The following is a 6,000-nucleotide window of genomic DNA, read 5'->3' as shown; positions in this document are numbered from 1 at the left end:
CTTGATTTATCATTGTCCTCTTTTTTAGCTATAAAATCAAATGTATCACTTTGCTTTTGTGAGCCTAGATATGCCTGCAACTGTCTGTATAACAGAATGTCTTTTGGAATATCTTTTAGATGAATTGAAGGAAATGATGATGATTCATCTTACTGCGATATTTTAGAGTTTATCAAACCCTTGTTTACCATTTGTATAATTGGAGAATTAGATGAGGATCCGTATGACGATCCTTGAGATTATGATCTTCCCAGGGATGATCTTCCCTCGGAGTATGATCTTTCTCCTGATTTGCCTCTTTCTCTGGACCATTACTATTGAGGATCTATGCTACAAATAAAACAATTAGTTTTAGGTAGATATATCAAACCCATTTAGATCAAACATTTCTCTGACCTCTTCATAATCATAGACATAAAATTCTTCTTTAACCAGATTATAGATAATTTTTTCAATTATAAGATTTTGTAAATCTCTGTATAATAGTTTTACCTTTAAGATGGTAATCAAGGTCTTTTAAGTAAGAAAGGAAGTATAAAAATCCATTTCTAATTTAGATTTCCCTAGATAAGAAATTAGGGAGGAAATTATAAATTCCTTTTTTATATTGTATCTCAAAATCAAAAGGGGCTAATTGAGCTTGCCACATTGCAAAAATTAATTTAGAAGCATCATGTTTAAAATCTTTATCAAACGTGTACTTTACAGATTGGGCGTCAGTTTTTATCAAAAACTTTTGGTTGTATTAATTGTCTTGAAATTTCAAAACACAGTTAACAATAGTAAGCATTTCATGAACCACAATAGCATATTTTTTCTGGGCTTCAGTCCATTTTCCTGAATGAAATTTTATCAGGTATTTAGATTTGTCATGGGGATTAACTTGTTTTAGTATACCACCATAACCAATATTAGACCCATCAGTCTCAATAACCTTTTGCCATACTGGATTAGCCAAAGTCAAACAGGTTAAGGTTTTAACACTATTTAATCCTTTTAACAAGATCTGTGTGACTATCAGTCCAGGGACTTTTGGAGTCCTTTTTTAGCCTATCATATAATGGGGCTAAATCATGTGACAAATTTTTGGAAGGGAGATATATAATTTAGACTACTTAAAAATCATTGCAACTAAGTCCAGTCAGTAATGACATCAAAAAATTTAGAAGAAAAATCAATAGATCTTTGTATGGAAGTAATCTTTCACCGACAGATATTATGTCCTAAAAATCAAAAATCTGTTTGAAACAAACTCATTTTTTGTTTGGATATCACCAAACCATTTTGTATCACAATTTTATTAAAAATATCAAGTTGCTTAATATGCAACTCAAATATCTTAGAGAATACCAACATGTCATCAATGTAAACATTGATGAAATCCATATAAGGATTAAAAATATCATTCATTATTTTCTGAAATTTAGAAAGGGCATTTTTAAAGCCAAATAGCATAACATTCCATTTATATTGTCCAAAAGGAACATTGAAAGAAGATCTATAAGTGTCCTCTTTGAAAATTTAAATTTTTCAATATCCAGATTTTAAATCAAATTTTGAAAATATATTGACATCATATAATTGTGATAGTAAATTTCTTTTATTTGGAATAGTATATCTAATCCATTTTAAATATTTATTAAGGGGCTTGTAATTTATTACCAACCTGGGAACACCACGTTCCTTTTCTGCAGCGTTATTAACATAAAATAGTGTACAAGACCAAGGAGATTTCTAATGTTTTATCAAACCCTTTTTGTAACAAATCATCAATTTCTTTCTTGCAGAATTCAACTAATTCTGAATTCATTTGGCAATAGCGAGATTTAGTTGGGATATCATCCTCGAAAAAGTTATCTTTATATGAAAGAGTGACAATGTGCTAATTCTGATTCCAAAAGGCACTGGGTGATCGTCACAAATATCAACAACCATTTGTTCAGAAATTAATTTAATTTTTTCTTGTATCTTAGCAGATTTTATAGTATCACAAATATTAATGCTAAGTAATTCAAGCTGTAAAGAATCAACATATTTTTTCTTCATATCAATTAAAGAGTTTATATCTCTAGTTACGGGATTTGTAACAAAAGAATAAGATATATCTTTATCCTTGTATGTAGCAGTAGTAAAAGAAATTCCAAGTATAATTGGAGGATATTACTGATTTTTTACCAAAAAGAAGAAATGCAGCATGCATACTTTATTTTGGCAAATATGAGTATTTGATAATTTATATTCTATATCAAGAGCATGTCCAGATAAAGATTTTACCATATAAGTAGTCTTTTGAAAATATTTAGTTGGGATTAACCCTTCTTGAATATAGCTAACATCCGTTCCACTGTCAATCATAGCGACATTAGTTATAGAAAACTAATTATTAATTAAAATAGTAAATTTAATGTACCATTTATGAGCATTAATGATTTGCATCATGCTAAGAAAATAATCATTTTTCAGATCAAGAGATTGTTGAAGAATATCATCTTCCTCATTTTCATCAGGAATTTTTTCTTTTCCTTTGAAAATTTTAGTAGGAGAAATATCTTTCTCAATCCTGTGATCACAAATCATTTGATTTTTTTAAGAGATTTAATCATCTTTTTTAAGTTTTCAACTTCAATTTTTAAATCATCAAAAGAAGTATCTCTACCAGGGGCAGAACTCATCGCAGGAAGCTTATTAACCTCTGATAAAGAATAGGGCATAAAATAATTTGGATTTTTTGCCGGTTCAAGAAAATTTCTATCAGCAGTTTTAGATGTACTAGGTTTTGAACTAGTAGATAAATTAATAATTTTTCCATTAAGAGTTTTAAAACATTATCAGAAATAATGGTCCTTATATTTAAATCATCAAATTAGGATTGCAATTTATAAAATACATTATCACAAGTGCAGGTATGACCTTTACAATTAGAACATGTAGTATCAATATTTTATCACTACCAAATAAATTAAGCAAATCGACTTTATTTTTAGATTTTGATTCAGAATTATAATCAGATTTTGATCCTAAGGTGTTTAACAATCCATAAACCTTGTCATGAAGGTTTTCATCAAGTTCTAAGGACTTCAGCTTTTCAAGCTTATAGTTAGGAGCAACATGTCTAAACTTACCACATTTGTAAAACTTAATCTTAGCAAAATCTCCCTGAGATCTTTTTTTTGTAAATCTGGTAGACTTACGATAAGCTTTTCATGGTTCACGCTCTTCTTTGGATCTATATCTAGATCTCCTTTTCCTATAAGGTTTATCATCCTTAGAATATCTATGACTCTTTTTCCTAGAAGAAATAGTTGGTTCAGATACCCCAAATTGAATACATAAATCTCCTAATTGAGATACTTCCTTAAGCTTATCAATCTTAAGCTGTCTTGATAACTTTAACTCATTACACAAGTTTAATCCTTCTCGTGTACATACTCCTATTAATTTTCCATAGGTATAATTTTCCCATGGAATTTTGCCATAAGAACCTTTGAGAGCCTTTCTTACCTTTTCAGCAAATAATAGAGGAAGCCTTTCTATAAACTTAGTCTTCCAATGAGCAAATCTATTCTCGAGTAATTTTATAACACGACTCATAAAGGTGTCTTTATACCACCTAAATTCTCCTAGAGTCTTACATCTAAGACTGTTTAAGAGAGTTCGAATAGTTTCATACTGGTTGGTGAATCTACCATTAAAATGTTCTAAAATGGTAAGAACGAGACTATAGACAACATCTTTCCTATTTTTAACTAGGGCCCTTTCTAGGTTATCAACCTCTGGTTCAGTAGCTATAGCAGTGATAATAGTTGTTTTCTGATCAGTAGTTAGGAAATTATCCCACCAGCCGCGAAGTTGGCCAGTAAAACCAATAATTATTATTTTACAGGTAATTCTATTTGTGTTCGTATCACTAGTCACTCTGCACACGGATGCATCCATCATCATGCGGTGTACAGGGATAGTTATAGCCTATCAATTAGGCCATCTAGATTCCATTCATATATATCAAAACCACTATAAGATGTATTAGTCTAATTTTAGTCCTTTTTCTCTATCAAAACATCTTGAGGAGTAGGTCTCGGATAGTAATATGTTTCCATATAGGGTAAATCAACATATCTGGGATTTTTACTTGGTTGTTTTCTAATCATCCCTCTGAGCTTATTAAGCTCTGATTTGGTTTGATTTTTTTAATTCAGGAGTATATTCTATTTGATCAGCAAAATTATTTGATAAATCAATAGGATTAACACTTAATTTGAAAATTTTCAAAGAAAAAGAAAAAATTCCTAATGAAAATGAGGAAGATGATATTCTTCAAAAATCTCTTGATCTGAAAAATGATTATTTTCTTAGCATGATGCAAATCATTATTGCTCATAAATGGTACATTAAATATACTATTTTAATTAATAACCAGTTTTTTTATAACTAATATCGCTATGATTGACAGTGGAGCGGATGTTAGTTGCATTCAAGAAGGGTTAATTCCTACTAAGTATTTTCAAAAGACTACCCATATGGTAAAGTCTGCATCTGGACTTTCTCTTGATATAGAGTATAAATTACCAAACACTCATATTTGCCAAAATAAAGTATGCATTCTGTATTTATTTTTTTTTGGTAAAACATCAGTAATACCCTCCAATTATACTTGAAATTCATTTTACTACTGCTATATATCCTTTTACTCATCTTGATGATAAAGGATCTACTGCTACATACAAGGATAAGGAGATATCTTATTCTTTTGTTACTGTCTCGTAACTAGAGTTATAAATGCTTTAATTGATATGAAGTAAAAACACATTGATTCTTTACATCTTGAATTACTTAGCATGAATATTTGTGATACTATGAAATCTACTAAGATACAAGAAAAAATTAAATAAAATTTTAAACAAATGGTTGTTGATATTTGTGCCGATTACCCAATGCCTTTTGGAATCGAAAGCAGCACTTTGTCACTCTTTCATATGAAGATAATTTTTTCGAGGATGCTATCCCAACTAAATCTCACCCTTACCAAATGAATTCTGAATTAGTTGAATTTTGCAAGAAAGAAATTGATGATTTATTACAGAAGGGTTTGATAAGACCTTCAAAATCTCCTTGGTCTTGTACTTTATTTTATGTTAATAACGCTGCAGAAAAGGAACGTGGTGTTTCCAAGTTGGTAATAAATTACAATCCCATGAATAAATATTTAAAATAGATTAGATATCCTATTTCAAATAAAAGAGATTTATTATCACAATTATATGATGCCAACATATTTTTAAAATTTGATTTAAAAGCTGGGATATCAACAAATTCAAATTTTCAAATAGCATACTTATAGAATTGCTTTCAATGTTCCTTTTGGACAATATGAATGGAATGTTATGTCATTTGACTTAAAAAATGCCCCTTCTGAATTTCATAAAATAATGAATGATATTTTCAATCCTTATATGAATTTTATCATTGTTTATATTGATGACATATTGGTATTCTCAAAGACATTTGAGTTGCATATTAAGCATCTTGATATTTTTAAGAAGATTGTGATACAAAATGATCTCGTGATATCCAAACCAAATATGAGTTTGTCAAGCGATTTAGCCCCCTTATATGATAGGCTAAAAAAGGACTCCAAAAGTCTCTGGACTGATAGTCACACAGATCTTGTTAAAAGGATGAAATAGATTATTAAAACCTTAACCTGTTTGACTTTGGCTAATCCAGCATGGAAAAAGGTTATTGAGACGGATGCGTCTAAATATGTTGTGGTGGTATACTAAAACAAGTTAATCCCCTTGACAAATCTGAATACCTGATAAAATTTCATTTAGGAAAATGAACTGAAGCACTGAAAAAATATGCTACTGGGGCTCATGAAATGCTTACTATTGTTAAGTGTGTTTTGAAATTTCAAGAAGATTTATACAACCAAAAGTTTTTGATAAAAACTGATGCCCAATCTGTAAAGTACATGTTTGATAAAAAATTTAAACATGATGC

The sequence above is a fragment of the Capsicum annuum genome, chromosome 7 (assembly GCF_002878395.1).
Source record: "Capsicum annuum cultivar UCD-10X-F1 chromosome 7, UCD10Xv1.1, whole genome shotgun sequence".
Classification (NCBI taxonomy): Eukaryota; Viridiplantae; Streptophyta; class Magnoliopsida; order Solanales; family Solanaceae; genus Capsicum; species Capsicum annuum.
Note: the sequence above shows the minus strand (reverse complement) of the source record.